This window comes from Pleurodeles waltl, chromosome 1_2 (assembly GCF_031143425.1).
Source record: "Pleurodeles waltl isolate 20211129_DDA chromosome 1_2, aPleWal1.hap1.20221129, whole genome shotgun sequence".
Taxonomy (NCBI): domain Eukaryota; kingdom Metazoa; phylum Chordata; class Amphibia; order Caudata; family Salamandridae; genus Pleurodeles; species Pleurodeles waltl.
In genome coordinates, this window is record NC_090437.1 from 644587792 (window position 1) to 644606057 (window position 18266).

An 18266-nucleotide genomic window follows, 5' to 3' on the forward strand; every position below is an offset into this window, starting at 1 on the left:
TGTCGGGGATTCATCTGTAATATGGCTGTCACTCTTTCTTTGGATATTTTTTTCGACCCTTTCTCAATCAGGTGACCTAAGTACTTCACCTCTCTCTGACAGTATTGCAGCTTCTTTGGGGACACTTTATGTCCATTCTTTCCCAAATGGTTCAGTAAGGCAATTGTGTCATACCTGCAGTAATCTTTTGTTCTGGACGCAATTAACAAATCATCAATATACTGCACTAGAGTTGAACTGAAAGGCAGTTCTAATGACTCCAAATCCTTCTTCAGTATCTGATTGAAGATGGAAGGTGATTCAGAAAATCTTTTAGGAATTCTACACCAACTGTAAACCTTGTCCAGGAATTTGAAACTGAAAAGAAATTGGCTATCCTCATGAAGAGGTACCGAAAAGAATGCTTGAGACAGGTCCACAACTGTGAACCACTCTGCATTGCACGGAACCTGAAACATGATCACGGCTGGATTTGGCACTATGGGGCAACATTTTACCACAATCTCATTTATTTTCCTCAAGTCTTGAACAATTCGAACTTTCCCGCAAGGCTTTTTCAGACCCATTATTGGTGAATTACACAGGCTGCTCATCACTTCTTTTAGAACACCTTGCTTTATAAAGTCTGCAATTATCTGCGTCACCTGTATAAGGACGTCTTGTGCCATGTGGTACTGCGGTACCTGGGGAAACACTGCATTTGGCTTCACCTCTACTTTGACCGATTCTACTCCTTTTATTAGTCCCACTTCTTTTCCTGTCAGGTCCCACACCTTTTCTGTCACTGTTCCCTGTAATTCGACTGGTAAGTCCATCACTGTGAACATCGGGAATAGGGTTATCAAAGGGTATTCTTCATTTGTGGTCTCCGTCTCTAACTCTGAGAACTGACCATTGTCCCCTTCATCATCACTGTTTGTCTGTACCTCAATCCCTTCATTGGAACAGGTAATTGAACACCTTATTTTACATAGCAAGTCGCTTCCCAGTAGGGATACGGGACTCGAGTCACAGACTACAAATCTATGTAATCCCTGGAAGGTACCAATCTCAACTTGGACTGGATCTGTAATCGGATTTGTCAGGAACTGATTTGCTACTCCTACCACTCTTATGGTACGCCTCGAAAGTGGCAATTTCGGAACCTCTGCACTTCTGACTGTAGAGCGTGTAGCTCCTGTATCAACTAGGAATGAAACCTTATGACCCATCACCTTTCCTTCTACATAAGGTCCCCTCTGATCTACTTCTAAGGACGCCGCAAGCCTGCACTCATCCGACCATTCATCGTTTATTCCGCAATGGGAACTGCTGTACTGTGTTATTTTGACTCACTGTTTGACCTGTGACTTGTTGAGGAAGCATCACCTGTTGCTGTCCCATTGGAGCTAATGGTATTTGCATTTGCTGTCTAGGTACCATGGGAATCTGCTGTTGTACCTGCTGCATTTGTGCTTGTTGAACACGTGGCATTTGCATTGTGACATGGGTTGGAGACCCTGCATCTGCACCATATGTTATTCTGAAAATTTGGATTTCGGCCCCTCATTTTTGGACCCCTCACATTTTGAAATGTACTGGTATCATTGCTTTCTTGAACAACATCCTGCACCATCATTGGGCATTCCCGCTTCCAGTGCCGCACGCCCCGCACGTGTGACATGGTGTCACCTTTTTCATCCCTTGCACATCATTTTGAACCACAATGGTATTGATATCTGGACCACGGTTCACAAAACCTCCTCAACCTCTTGGTTGTGCCTGAAACACTCCAATTCCCTGCGGTTGCTGATGTATCATCTGCTGTATCCCATTTCCCTGCATCCCTGCTTGTGTTGCCTTAATTTGCATCACCATCACTTTCTCCTTCAACTTTCTCTGCATCTATTCAATCTCGTCACTACAGTATTTCGCATACTGACAGATCAAATGATTCTTAATCATCTGGCTAATCTCCGGTCTCAGCCCTCCGACAAACCTGAACACAAGGTGATTCATGTCTGTGCCACTGTAATGTTTAAATGTCTTTAACAACCTCTCATAGTAAGAATGTATGGACTCTTTGCCCTCCTGTGACGTTCGATCAATTTTCTGCCAATCAGTCACTTTCGGCGACACTTTCTGCCTCAAAAACTCAATCACTTTGTGATAATACCTCATCACCTCAGAAGATGGTGCTCCGGTAACCTTGTCCCTTGCTGGTTCCTCTGTCGGCCAATCCACACCCCTCTTGCACTCAAGCCATAAGTCAGCTGGAACTATTATCTCAAACAGGGTATTCAAGTCTTCCCAGAGACATTTCGCAAGTTTCACAAACCTGTCCGTCTGCTGATACCACTCTATAGGCTTCTCCCTCAACCTGGGATAATCATTTGTGAATGACAGAATGTCACCTCTACACCACAGTACATGGACTAGAACCCCTCCCGCTGTTTCTCTCATTGGTAACATTTGTATTGTCCCTGTGTCCGGTGCAGCTTTCGCCTGTTTTGGTTCTGGGCCATCACCTTTCTTTTTATCTCTTTTCTTTGCCCATCTGCCTTCCCATTTCTCTAATGCTCCCCAAATTTGAGCACCTCCTTGGTTATTTTGGGGCACAGATACCTCAATTCTGCTTCCGTGTATGCCTCTAGTCTGTTCACCCCCATTGTTCCTTCCACTAGTTCCATGGCTTATACACCCAGTCTCACAAAATTCAGGTATTCTTCCCTTTCTGACCTCTCTGCGGTCACTGTAGTAGTCTGCGGAGTGTTGAGTTTGTCTAACCACTCATTCAATTGTTGCACTGTTAAGCCTTGCAACGAGACATTTCCAGGCTGCATCATTGGTGTCTGTGTCGTATTTGTACTCATTACCTGTGGGGTTAGTGTTCCCAACCCTGCTTTTCTCATCGTCTCCAAAGGAACCCCAATCGGACTAAAGTCCAACGAGGATCTGGACCTTTCAGCTGTCTGTCCTCCCTGTGTCATTCCCTGCAAGTTTCCGGTAGACCCTCCTCTTATTGCCTCTTGGGTCATTACTCCCTGATCACATATGCCAGGCTTACCTTGTGCATACAGTGGTACTGGTGGACCAACAGTAATTGGTAATGATATAGCAGCTGGTGACTGTCCAAGTCCCATACCCTGTGGAGCATTAACTCCCATGGCTTGATTCATCATAGGTGCTGTAGGTACTGACTGCGGTCCTGCAACAGAAGTGTAACTCGGAATCACCTGTTGCTGCGGCTGGGGCAGCAACTTTGATCTCGTGTATATCAGATCAGATGGTACCATCAGACTCGTAGTTGTCTCTAATACGGGAACATCAGGATAAAGCCTCTGAATCTGTGGTGGCTGCAACTGTATCTGTGTGTCTGGCGCAGTGGGTACATTGACACCATTCTGTATCAAAACTGTATCACTTGTCTGCACTGTACTTGTGATTCCCTTATTTTGTGCCGGGTCTTCAGAACCCACACTAGTGCTCTGTACATTGTCATTTATGGCATATGGTGGCGGACGATCATGTAACAACTGATTAAGAAACTCTTCATCGTCTGAATCATCTTCATCTACCCAAGACCTCTGAGCCTCCTTTGGCTTACTAGAGCCCTTGTCTGTCTTACAAGTGGCTTTCATTCCCAGTATCTCATCTTCTTGGGTTATTGCCAGAAACATTTAGTCAACTATTCCCCTTCTCCACATTTTGGTCTCGTTGTCCCATTTAGCTTCCACTAAAGTCTTTTCTGCTCTTTTCATTCTCCTCAAAAATTTCTGCTGCCTCTGTTGTATGGCCATTAAATCCCAGACTGATAATGCCTCATACTGAGCTGGTCTCGGGGGCGGTTTTTGCACACTTAACATCAACCGCAAATTTTCCAAAATTCTTATATTAAACGTTCCGTGTTCCGGAAACGCCAAACATCCCTCCTTCTCTGTAAATTTGCACCACTGCTTTAACCAAAGACATGGCGCGACTCCCTTCTCCTCCATTCCGATATAATCTGGAGTACCCTCAGGTGGTGTAGGCTCCCCTACACTCGCTGTAATGTATGTATCTCCCCTCAAAGCACACTTTAAAGCCTTGAAAAACTTCATTTTTGCGTCTTTTATTTTGTTTTGGAATCTAATCAGGAAGTGACTTTAATCCCCAGAACACTCTTCGCCTACCTTCTCAACCAATTGCCTCTCACGGACGGCTGCCAATCCGTGCGCGACCCTTCTCAGCAACTGACCTATCCCAGCGTGGCTCAAATGACGTCACACTCACACTCTCTCTACGGCTGACAAAGTTGTGCGGCTTGTCCTCCTCACACAAAACTAATGCAATATATTGCGAGCACCTTTAACAACAAAAAAACAAATTTGCCAGTTTACTAAAGGAAGGGTAACACAATCGCTTCAGAACTTTACAGAGATTTCACTTGAAGCCTCGCCCGCTACTCTCTCCTTCTCAGCTCCCGCACTCGCAAGCAGAATTCGACCCGCAAATCCTACTCTTGACTTGTCAATGGTGTGTTCTAGTGCACTTTAGAACTTGCCAAATCTCCATCGAAGGTTTCAATCACACAATTTGACTCAAACTCGACTTGTCAACCACACCCAATTGACCTATTAAACCACACAAATTACAACATAAACAAAGTGTCTCATACACTTCTCAATATACTCCGGAGTCTTAGACCACGCCGGGTCCGTACATCACCAACAACCACGTGGATAATTTTGAGCACAAAGCGCCACACTCACATGAAGTTCGCCGGCTTCCCTACTCTCATACTGCAGAGTATGCCCACTCCTACTAAAACAACGTTACCTGGCCTAAATCCACACAAATTTCACAAATCACCTGCAATATGCCAGAACCGTCGCTCTGCTACCAAAACTGCTAACGCGTCCCTTTCTGATTATTTTATTCACTCTAGGACTCGTTTTAGGCCAATGAATCTTTTGACCCTGATTGAAGACACCTTAGGATGAGATAACTGATCAACATGTCAATCAATGTGTCAATAACGTCATCAATAAGACTCAGGAACCACCATGACCTTGCAGTCATGAATAACCACACCAGTTTAGTACGATTATATGAAGTTTATTCCCTATTGATTACAATTCTACTAGCAAGTTTATTAATCTCAAAACCAAGAAACACCATATGGCAACTCGAATAAGATTTAAATAAGGCAAGAATCACAAACATTAGAACATAGCACGACGTCAACATAGGTTAACCTTAGCAGACTATCATTAGCGCATCATTCAACAAAACATCAGGCCTTTTACCCCCATAAAGCTGCACCAGGCTTCAAGGGGGTGACAATGACATCCAGAGATTTTCCTAGGGCTCAGATGCCAACTGATTTCCAGCCAAGTTGCAATCCTGCCTCGCCCACACTCTCCGAAAACGATTGACTATCACACATGACTTTTCTTAATTCCCGAGGTTCAAGCAACTGGAACAAAAACTATCCTATAGCTGGGAAAAATGAAACTCATAAAACAGGGCAAATCAACTGTGGGGCCGAATATACTCCCATTAGCAACACTAGTGAATCTACTCTAACCCCCGCTCTCGCCCAGTCAGACTATCTTAAATGTTCTGAAATTCATATCGGGGGAACAGATAAGGAGCGCTGGGTGATTGAGATTAGTTTAGCTACAGACCCACTAGATCACAGCAAACCCGCAAACCCACCTCTACTCCAGGTATCTGATTGGCTTAGACCACCCCCTGTCCTAGATGGGGCTGGAAGCACCCTAGACACGACCGAGAAGGGCATATTGCTTCCCCACGGTACCCTAGCCCCGAGAGAGAATCCCGTGGCTGAAGCTCCCCATAACAAACCAGATGGCTTAGATACCATCCTCAGTTGGAACATTGCCGGGTTGGAGAGTAAAATGAACAACCTGAATGGGGAAAATTCATAGACAAACATAAAATATGTCTCTACCAAGAAACATGGGTGCTGGAGCCTAAATATAGAATCGGTTACAAAAGCTACTGGGTTCCAGCAAATAAGGTGAATTCAGGGAGACCCTCAGGTGGCCTGCTAATATGGCTCAGCTGTTCTCTCAAATGCCAAATTGAACCAATTGACTTGGGCTGCCCTGATCTAATGGGTCTATCAATACCATCCCTTAGAGAGAAACCACTTTTAATAATTAACATCTATAATAGGAGCCTGGGCAATAAATATGAGTCCAACGCACTGACTATTTTAGACAATTTTCTCACCGATAAATCACCCTCTCATTTTATTCTCATTGCCGGAGATTTTAACACCACTTTTGAACCCTACTCACTGGCCCAGGAACTATATAAAGATGAAGATGCTCATTGGGGCATCCCCCAGCTGGTGTCAAGCAAAAGACCTAAAATCAACAGACTATCATACCAGCTCATGGACATTACATTGGCACACGGTCTCCGGGCTTGCAATGGCCGTTCCCGTTCGGATCTTAACCTTCACCCCACATTTAAACGTGGGTTGCAGAAGAGCCAGATTGATTACATCTTGCTCGACATCCGCCTTTGGGGTCACATGGTCGATATGAATATCACAGAACATGAGGAAAGCGACCATGAACCATTGATTTTATCACTCAGGAACCTACTACCCCTACTTGAAGCCTCCTGCCCCAAGTCCTATAGTCAGCAGCTCGCACTGACCAACAACAGGCGAAATGTTAGATGGAAATCCCTGAACACTGACATAACCACTTTGGCAAAAGTGTACTGGCAGCTGGCGGATCATATGGAATATATACTTCAACCCACGAAAGATAGTGGTGGGCTTATAGCAGCCCACACACTGTTTTTTAACTCTTTAAAAACTCTACTTACTAAAGAGTCGGCAACAGAGCCTAAACAGAACTCTAACGCAAGATGGTTCAACACTGCATGCAGAGAAGCACAGCATAAGTTGCTGAGAGCCCTAAGAGGTGGCCAGATGGATTATATAAGGGAAGCTAGAAAAGACTACAAAAAGGAACAAGGTAGAGCCCGTAGGGAATGGGATGAATCAAGATGGGTCCTCCTCCTGGAATCTGCTAAAACAAACGACACCACGAAATTTTGGAAATTGGTAGCTGATGCCAGCAATGAACCACACCGTTCGCCTGGTGCCTCAATACTCCCTGCAGAATGGTCCGACCATTTTTCCCAATTATACCTGGGGACCACCGATGCTGCTTCCCGGGATCTGATCCATATCATGACCTCCGAGACCCCCAAAATTGAATTCACTTTGGCAGATACCAAGGCTGCGATTGCCTCAATGAAATGGGGAAAGGCCCCCGGCCTTGATAAAATACCAGGAGACCTTTACAAGACAAATCCAGATGTATGGGCCCCATACCTAAACCTCATTTCAAATGAGATAGCTGCTGGAGCACCTGTTCCGAGCTCCTGGTTGGGAGCAGAGATAGTCCCCATTTTTAAGAAAGGCGACCCCTCTAACCCTGCCAACTATCGCCCAATCTCCTTACTCGACAACTTCCAAAAAATCTTTGCAAAGCAAATTTTGTCCTGTCTAGAAGACTGGATTTTAGAAACAAACGCCATCTCTGATCTACAAGCAGGGTTCAGACCAGCAGTCAGTACTATAGATCAGGTACTAAGATTTTTAACAATAAAATGGAAAACTGTAGAAATAGGAAGGGGTAACCTTTACGTAGTTTTTATTGATCTCAGAGCCGCGTTCGACCTGGTCCCCAGAAACCAGTTATGGCTGACGCTAGCCAATATGGGTGTCCCGCATGGCCTTCTGAAACTTATTACCCGCCTACATGAAAATACCTACGTCCAAATCAGGAACGGCAAGAAGGGTGATCTCACAGAACCAGTGGCTATTGAGAGGGGAGTTAGACAGGGGTGCGTCCTGGCCCCAACTCTCTTCCTATTATACATAAACAACTGCATCAAGTACTTAGCAAACTGCACAAATGATTCTCCCAAGCAGGCTGGAACCAAAGTCCCCTGCCTACTCTACGCAGATGACACTATTCTTTTGTCTAAATCACCCATGGGAATTCAAAACTTGGTAAATCAGTTTGGTGTTTACTGCAGAAATTATGGATTAGACATAAACCATAAGAAAACCAAACTTATGATATACAGCGCCCCGAACAAGAAGCTCAGCGCAAACATAAAGATGGATTTAACTCCCCTGGAGAGAGTAATGGAATATGACTACTTGGGCATTAGACTATCCGACAAGGGCAGCTGGGAGCCAGCCATAAGGAAAGGGGCACTAACAATTAGCCAAAGATGTGGAGTAATAGGACGCAAAGCTAGCACTGCCACAAGCCCCCCTCTGATCCTTATCTCTGAAATATATAAAGCACAAATCCGTGCTGCGGCCCTATATGGAGCAGAACTTTGGGGATTACATAGACAGATGGATACTCTCCAAACCAAAGAAAACAACTTCCTCAGACACATATCTAGACTGGGGAGGGGCACGCCAATGCTCCCCCTCAGACTGGACCTGGGCTTAAATAGTATCAAAGACATAGCCTATCTAAGACCACTCCTGTATTGGGTCAGACTATGGAAAACAGACGAACTTGAACCCTACAGGGCAGCAGTTAAAGAACTATTACCACCTCATCACGGATGGGAAAAGGTACGGTGGCTCAGGGAGATGAAAGCGGCATGGACCAAACTGAGTCTATCCCAGTACTGGGAGAACCCCGAGATGATTCCTGGCAGTGCCAAACGCCTGATCAAAGAACATTATTGGGCAAAAATCAACGAGGAATCTCTCGGTTCACATGTGTCAGGTCGGCTGACAGCTGAATTCCTGCTGGTCAAACACGTTCCCTTCCCTGAAAGCTCCCTGGATCTACCCATACCAGCCCGCGCTCGCTCTCTACTACTCCAGCTCAGGTACGGGACATTGGCGGTTAATAGCTACACGGCTGGTTGGTCGACTAACAGTTCCCCATCGGACAAATGCATAAATTGTCATTTATGCAAGGAAACAGCTGAACACATCCTATTTTTCTGCCCTCTGTACAAAGGTCCCCGAGGGAAGTGGATTATTCCCTTGTGCAGAACACTCCAACCACTATCCCGCAACAGTCTATTCAGAATATGTAAATACGACACTTCCATACTGATAATCAGCGCTGTTTCTAAATATCTGGCAGCAGCATGGAAAATTCGTAATAGGACTATTCTAGATTTTAACTCACTGTTTGAAGAGCTGTCTTGAAAACAGTAAATCAGCATCCTGTTATATCAGCCTTGGGCTCTAATTGTAAACCGCGACTTATTGAGCACAAAAAACCGTATCTCTGAATAAGTGCTATATTGAGTTATTTTAACTAAAGTGTTTTATAAATTTAAAATTATACTTAATTTTATAATTGTCAAGATGCAATTTATTTATTGGATTAATTAACCCAAAAAAAAAAAACTAATTAACCTAGAGCATCATCTACCACTGTCTGACTTCTTAAATTTTTTAATCAGTTTTACTGTCTGGAGTTTCAATGCCTGATTTTATATAGAGATGTGCCACACAACAGCTTTTACGTTATCATTATTCTACTGTTCAGGGTTATGTACAGGGTAAGATCCAGAGACTATTCCGAGCACCTCTTTCACCCCTCCTATTTATATAATCTTTCTCAGGCAGCTACTGGACCCCTACTTTTTTTACTATTGTTCCTTTTATTGTGTACTGGTTTATGGTTTTTATCTTTCTGTACGTATGTATATATTTTTTAAATCTTTTAAATGGCCCAAATTTGGACCGAATAAACTATTGATTGATTGATTGAACAAAACATTGTACCAGTCATTTGTCTGTTTGCGTCAGTTTAGTGAACCCCTTAACTAACCTCGAATTAGCATTGGCATGTTGGGCTTCATGCAAAACAATTTGGTAACACAAATTTGGAAAAACATCTAACTATGGTCCCTGTCAAAAGAAGCAGTTGGTACCTAGAAAGGAAAGGCAATCAGACAATTACAATTTCATCATCATATAGTTACCGTCCGTAATGGGTCAGCATACAGATTCCGTCTTCGTCCTCAGGACATCAGTTGATTCGCCATTAGTCAGGGAAACACAGCAAAACGGGTGAAAGGGACACTTCCCTCATAAGGAGGAAAAGTATATATATCGGGCAAGGCTAGGCAAGGATGGTTTGAAGAACCAAACAACAAAGTCTCTATGCAGAGTGACAAAGTGTATGAGTCATAACAAAATTCGCAACGGCATCTCCCCCTCCTCTATCTAAATGGCTCCCTGTGTCATAGGGTTTTTTATCCCTTTTTCGTTGTACAGTCCCCTAGTTCTTGATTGGTTGGGGTTGGCACCCCACTATCTCCATCCAATAAGTTTGCAATGATTTCGTCAAAATTGTCACCCCATAACAGTTCTCACGTAGTTTATTGGTTCTTATGATTGACGTCTCCAGTGGGCAGAATGTCCGGTATGATTTCATACTCTCGTGGTCCTCTCGCAGCTTCAGTCAGTAGGTCCATTGTCTGCACTGGTTCAGGTGACCTTGTACCTGCTATCAGTCTACAGTGTTGCATTCAGCAAAAATGTTTCTCCTAGCAAGTCGAATTTCATGAGAACGGATCTACTAAGGTTACATTCATCCTTTAGCTTTGGAAAAATACAAGTACATGTCCTTCAGCAAGTCAGCACACTGCACGTTAGAAAAACACATTTAATATGAAAAACTGGGCAGCAAGGCCTCGACTCATGCTAACTAAAGCCTAATGATTTATTAGCAAAACCTTAACATATAATTCTTAATATTAGTGTAAAATCATACATTAAACATCTCATTTTCATTGTTATTAGTTTCATTAGTCATTGTATACATTGGTGGTCACTCCCCATGGGCACATTTCAAGCGCGTGTTTAGCAAAAGTACATTAATACATTTTCTATGCAGCATTATTATGCATTAGTTCATAAACATTTCATGTTAATATTGAGCATAAATGCTACGCTCTCTTAATGCCTAAACTAAAATTGCCGTTCCTTCCAATCTTTCATAGATTAAGCAGCAGGTCCTCTTCCTATTTCATGAAGACTTAGCCCACACGCAGTATGCCTTCAGGCATCGCTCCCCAGGGTGTTGTGAGCACGTTATAAACGAGCTGCCCTGCCATTGAAATTGGAGCCAAGAAAGAGTGGTAAGTGGGATATGGGTGAGCGTGTTAGAAATTAGGCGCTCTGCCCTTGAAGCCAGAGCCCAAAAAGTGAAGAAAGATTGACTTTAAGAAGAAGCTCTTTGCTTGCCGTGTGAAATGCCCAGCACTCCGACACTCTGATTTCTTGCAGAGCAGGTCGTTGCTCAATGTTCTGGAGCTGGGTTAGCGAGTTTACTAACTCGCTCCCCGGTATGAAAAACATACTGTTATGGCAGTATAAAACGTCCTTTACCTACCCCCAAATTCCCTTCGTACGAAACAAACATATCAAAGGACACCATCAGTACGACAAAGATTATCCACAATTAAAAGTCATATATTATTTACTTAACAAAGGAAAAAGACAATTTAAACCAGACCATAAGCTGGAGGGGAAAAGCTGTACTCACCTGTATCATGCAAGCATAATAAAAAGATCTTAATTTTGAATGCACTTTTATTTGCTGCTCCTACACAGTTAAGTATCCCGCCCTTACTTATCCTGATGCTTGTGTCATATTCATCTAATCCTTTTTTTACAGAGTACCTTCATGAGGTAAGTGGGTATATTTTTTAATCGTATTTACCCTACAAATGTATGGTCAGGTTTATCTGGTTTATTGGATTATTACATCTGATTTCCCGTTTTAAGGGGACATCATATACATTTGCAATTACTCTATCCACGTTTTCTTTCATATGGAAGTATTTTTCTCTGCCCTTAGAGCCTGCACATCTTTCAAAAGACATGCAGACTGATGGCGGAGAGCTCAGCTCGTGGCCTCTGTGCATTCGGCTTAACCCGAGTGTCCTTCTGGGGATACAGGTCTGTGGCGAAGAGTTCAAGCTCAGCTCCTACCCTTCTTGTGACTGTGTCTAACCCGCACATTACTAAAAATCAGTGTTGCCAGATTGGGCGATTTCCCGCACAAATGGGCGATATTTTTCCCATTTGTACGGGAAAAAAACCCAATTGCGGGAGCCTGATTGTTGGGCTATTTTTAGCCCTGTGTGCGCAAAATTGTTTGCGGGGCCGGCGCCGCCGGAGATGTACTGCCCCAGGCCCCGCCCCGTGAGATAGGTGTCCTCCCGCCCGACCCCCTGGACCCTCCCTGAGCCTGTCTGTGTGCGGCCGGCCCCACTCCAGTGACATCACCACTGAGGCTGAGCCTGCCTGCCTGTGCGGCAGCGCGGGCTGCTGCCTCTAATCTGCAACTGCGTGGTGCGGTGCGGCGCGGCGCGCACACAGAGCCTCAGCCACACAGACCTTCCAGTCAGTGATGTAACACAACATGATGCTCCCCCGGCACAGAATATGAAGAGGGATCCCCTTAATTGCCTATTTTCACATATATTTATTGATCCTGTGCTAAATGGGGAACCCTCGAAGGGTTGAGGGGCCCCTGAAGGGTTAAGGGTTGCTCCTCGCTGGGCTACAGGGGCTTGTGTTATGCCCCTTCTTTGTGTGCGATTATATGAAGATTGTGGTAAGTATCCTGTTGTGTTTATATGTATGTGTTTATGAGAACATGCCTAGAATGTAGATTCAGCAGGGTTCAGGAATTTTTCGGGTGGTGAAGGCGAGAGACAGACGACGGTTGGGGTAGGAATGAGTGTGGCTGATGCTTAACGGTTTGTTGCGGGAATAAAGCACAGTTGAAGCTGACATTGTGTGCAGGGCATTACTTAACAAGTGGCGACCAGCGGCTCAAACCCTGAGAACCCACTGGATTTCTTTGGCCATTTCAAGGAACAGTAAGATTTTAAAATCATTTTAGAATCATGTTGGCTTCGGCACAATCTACCGTTTACCTGAGCTATGTATGGCAACAGCGGAGCTTGTAAATTGAGTAAAAGGAGAATTATTTTTACTGGGCAAGCTTTTTGAAGTACCATTGAAAAGTCGCTCTGCGGTTCCATTGTCTTGAGAGTAACAGCATGTAGGAGCAACAAGACGTTTAAGACAGAGGGATGATGAGTGGTAGAAGGAGCTATAAGAGGTTGCCGTTGAGCGAGGTAAATAGAGAAAGGAGGTAAAGGGAAAGGTAGAGATTTAGCGGAATGAGAAGGTGCAAGAAGACAGAATTAAAATAGAGAAAGATGAGGTACCTAAGAGGAGAGATGGGAAGAGAGGCAAGTTAAATGGAAGTGAAGTGAAGATTAAGTTAGACGGGGTAGATAAAGAAGTTGATAGAGAAGAAAAGATCGGAGAGAGAAGGTGGGGGAGTAATAAGGGTGAGAGGTAGGTAAGGCAGAGAAAGCAGTAGACAGAAAGGTAGAGGTAGGGAGAAAGACAGTCAGTGGCAGAGGTAGAATGAAAGCGCAGTTGAAAAGAGAAACCAACAAAAGTGAGAAAGAGAATGAGGGGAAAGGAGAGAGAGAAGAAAGAAACCAAATATGAAACAAAAGTGATAGGTAGGAGGATAAGACACAGAGATGGGATAGCGAGATGTGAAGCGTCAAAAGGTGAAGAAGCAAAAAGGAGGTCAGGTTGCGAGAGAGGAAAATAGGAAGCAGAGAACCAAAGTGCTGAAACAATGCGACAGCCTGCGCAGGTGTGGTGGTGGTGCCACCCCCACCCCTAAAAAGTCTCTCCTGTTGTGCTCTTGGAGTGGACCCCGAATTAAAGCCAGCTCCAGAGTGCAAGATTGGGGCCCAGGAGAGGGGTGACACCCCCCTAGCCCCTTCCTGTTGTGTAGGTGCTACCTACTACACTCATGTGCGGCCTGTTGGTGCACAGCTGCGGAAGACAAGGTAAGTGTCCTTCAATTTCTGCCTTTGTGACTTGTTGTGAGTAGATGTATTCCTTATTTTTAATATTCAGGGGCTAATTGTGAATTGAGAGTGCATAGGATCTAAAGCATAGCAGGATTGACTTAGAATGATTGGCATAGCCAGTGCTTAGTTTGTAAATAAAAATGTGCCGGTGCCCAAAGCTCTCCTCTTAAACATGCGGCTGCTGCAATTAAATGTGCAAACACGGAATACTAGGGCAGCGTAATCCTGAAGCCTTGTTGGGCCTTTTTAGTCCATTTTAAGCCATTTCACCTCACTCCTGCAGCTTTCTGCTCTCTCCCTTTCTGATGCTCTTTTTCATTTTTGCATTCCTGGTCTTTCCCATATGTGTATTTTGCTCGCAGTAAATGCTTGAGGCAGGAAAAAAGAGTGCCGTCCTTCAAAAATAAGTGCCAGTGCTCTGCACCGGAAACAACAAGCTCAAATTAAGCACTGGATGGAATCACATGAAGGTTGGTGATGACAAAGTTATTGTTTTCAACTCGTAATCCAAGGGGGTTACCAGCTGCGCAGTGCGTGCTTTTCAGGGAAGTTAAATACAAATAAATCATTCAGTTTGGGTATTACTTAAACCATTTTATCTGAAACCATTTTGCATGTTTGGTATCAGTCTATCTGATACTGCCAGTAATGCAAGTTTAACCTAATGACTTACATTTGCACAACACAAAATTCTCCATTGCAGCAGTGAAGATTTCATTCTGTGGCTTTTTGGTTATACACAGACCTTTCAGTGCGTTAACTAATAGAGGTTTCATAATATACAGTGATTAACGTAACTTTATTTTTTATTTTAAGGCATGAGTTATGTATGTGACTACCTGAAAGAGAATATATATATTTTTTTTATAGCCACACGTTTAACCCCGCCCCATTGCATGCAGCATCACAGTTCCCATACCTTTTTTAATGCACTTTGAACTGTGTGCTCAGCTGATTTATTCATTTATTTCACTCCAGTTGCAGGCAGTGCAAGCACAAATGTGGTCTCATTGGCTGAGCTAAGCGAAATGAGGGTATATGGTCAGTGCTCAGCCGCACTGCATGGTTCTGTTCGTGATCTTAGTGCCTAAATTATTGACATCACTTATAGTCATGCTCTGCTCAGCGTAGCCATTACTTGCATTTGACACAAAACACTAGCCTTTACCAATAATTTAAGTTCAAGTTCATGGAGTTTGGGTCACTGTTCTGGCCTCTGGTAGCAATTTGCAGAAGGGTGTCTATCGCCTCACACAAACAGCCTTTTTCACCTCACACAAGGATGTATTTTTCTGCAGGGCCCTGTTGACCTCCACTGTCCAGGGTAGAGGTAGCCCGCTAAAACAAGTGTAGGGGTAGTGCCTGAGTACGTCTAAAGGAGGCAGGAAACGAGTTAAATGTTGGTCTTCTGCCCATTTAATGAAAAGCCCAGAAAGTAGAACAGTAGAAGAGCAGACTGCAGATACACACTGGGAATGCTAGATGGCATTTGATTTATGCTTTAAAATGTTTGCTCCAGCTTACGATTGCATTAGTTCAGTGTTAAAAGTTTGGTCTACTTTTTGGGCTGGGACCGGTTCATTTGGGCTTACTTTGGGCTGGTCGTTCAACAGCTTTGGGCTATAGAAGGCTTTTAAAATCTGGCAACACTGCTAAAAATGTATGGGTTGGAAGGGGTCCTTTAACGTTGGCTAACACTTACCTGACTACCGGAGCGCTGAGGTCAAGGATACGGACGTCGTCTCCTTTTTGTATTTTGAGTAGGCAGCTCATATCGCTGTAATAGAAAAGGGACAAACCCTTCTTCATGTTACAACAAACACATGCGGCACACCCAAGGCGTTCCTATGGCAACATGCTCCTACTGACGGTTAACATTATGTAGGTGGGAGTTTTAACCAGTAGAGAGCAGTGTTACTTTAAAACTTTCTTTAATTAATGGTAATATAATTAATAGTAATCTATTTTTTTATAAAAAAGAGAAGAAAAGGGTTTTAAGATGTGGTCTTTTTTCTTCACCTCAGAAATGTTTGAAACTGATAAGCCACTGGAGATACTGATAACTCAGTGAAATGAGGACATGTTTAAAAATAACTAATTGTTCTCTCAAAGAGGCTGTGGAAGCAGCCTTCGGAAAAAGTAAAAGGGGTTCACCTTCAGAGGAGGACTATATTTTAATGTCAGATGAAGAGACACCTCCTCAAGTAAAAAAGGGAGGCAAGGCTTCTAAAAAACGAAAAACTGATTTACACTCAGTGGGCGCCCTGAGTGTAATGACCATGCTCAACTTTCAACAGCCTGGGCACTGTGAGAAACCATGATCAATCACTGGGTAGCCTGAGCGCTACAAAGGAGCAAGGTGTCCAGAGCGACACACATAGCAAGAGGAACCATGTTGGCGCAATGGATATAAGTGTACCCTGTAGCATGAAAAGAATGAATAGCCTTCATGGCACAAGAGACCACAGTCTTGATCCTGATGATGATTATTCAGGCTATACCGATATTGAAGATGAGGTAGATGAGAATGTCTTTGATCTGCAGGAATTATTAGAGAATGACATCCTTGATGAGGACCTAGATCTGCCAGCAAATTCACAGGCTATTAGAGATTCTTCGGGTGTTGAAATGTTTAACCCTACATGCATAGTCCACCTAAGTGACTGAGATTGGTGGCCTATGGACCATGTGGCTTCCTTTATTAAGTTTTGGATATGCAAGTCCCTTGATAAGGAGATGCAGAACTGGATGAGTGCGGAATGTCCAAGACCATTCCTAGACAATAAGTCAGGGCTAACACCTAATTTGGACCCAGAACTTCTGAGTTTCCTTTTTAAGATGGGGAAAGATCTTAGGAAAGGTCTTGAGTGCTGCCTCAAACAATTCCAAGACAGATTATAAGACATCCAAGGTCCGCTGGCCAGGATTTTAGATATGGCTGAGGAAGCTTCATTTAAGGGCATCCCTGCAGACTTAGAGCATCTCTGTGGCTCGGGTCAGCGTGCTTTATGCCTCCTTGGAAATGCTAATGCCAGTCTGATTGCTAAGAGAAGGAAGGCCATTTTGATGAAAATTTGTCCTTTGTTGGTTTACCTCGCCAACAAAGAGATTCCAGAGGACCCAAATGGTCTTCTATTTGCTGACAATATTATTAAGACCTTGGTTAAATATGTCTCTTCATTCACTGCCTTTAGTAAGGCACAACCAAATATAAGAAGAATGTTTAACAATAGAGTTTTTGGAAGGGCTGACAGGAGGGGACTGGCTGTCAGCCATGGGATACCCAGGTTCCAATACTACCAAAAGGACCAGTGGGCATATGGGAGAAATTTCAGAGCAACCAACACTTTCTAACCGCAAAGAGGTCAAGCTTCCAGTGCAAGAGGCAACAGGGGAAGATCCCAAGGATCAGTAGATCAAGGTAAGTCCTCCTATTGGTTTTTCCCAACCAAAAATAGGAGGAATATTATGACTTTTTGCCCAAAGTTGATCAACTCCAACAAAGGAAGCATGGGTGTTAGAGTCTGTAAGAGGATCCCCAAAAGATTTCTGTCAAATTTCCTATAAGGATTGGCATCTGGGAGAATTAGCACTGCCTCAGGAGCAATTGGCATTGGTGGATGCAGAGGTCTCCCAAATGTTGCTCAAAGGAGCAATATGCAAAGTCAGAGAATCAGAAAGAGGTTTTGTATGTACTGGTTTCTTAGTAAAAAAGAAGGACAAGGGATGGCGGCCTGTAATAAATGTAAAAGGGTTGAACAGATTTCTAGTTTCCAAATACTTCAAGATGGAAGGGATCCATCTTCTATGAGACATTTTGCAGAAGAAAGACTGGTTAGTGAAGTTGGATCTAAAGGATTCCTACTTCACAATCCCTATGGATTTAGACTTCCAAAAGTATCTGCGGTTCAGCTGGAAAGGTGTCTTGTACCGTTTTTGTTGTCTTCTGTTTAGTCTCTCATCAGCCCCTTGGTGCTTCACCAAAGTCCTATGCCTGTAGTTGCTTTCTTAAGAAAAAGAGGGCTACGTTTAGTGATTTATCTGGATGATATTTTAATGATGTCTCAAGATCAAGGAGAATTGTTGATGCACATGACATGGACACAGACCTCTTGCAAAGGCTAGGATTCATTATCAATGTGGAGAAGTCAATCATGACCCCCACACAGAATCTAGCATTGTTGGGATTCCAGGTATCAGCACAACCCAACTGTGTCTGCCACAGATAAATTGGCATTTCACGTTCTAGGAAAATAAGTGCTAAGTTTGAGGGATCTGGCAAGGGTGATTGGCCTCTTGTCTTCATCCATTCAGGCCTTCTCCCCAGGACCATTGCATTACAG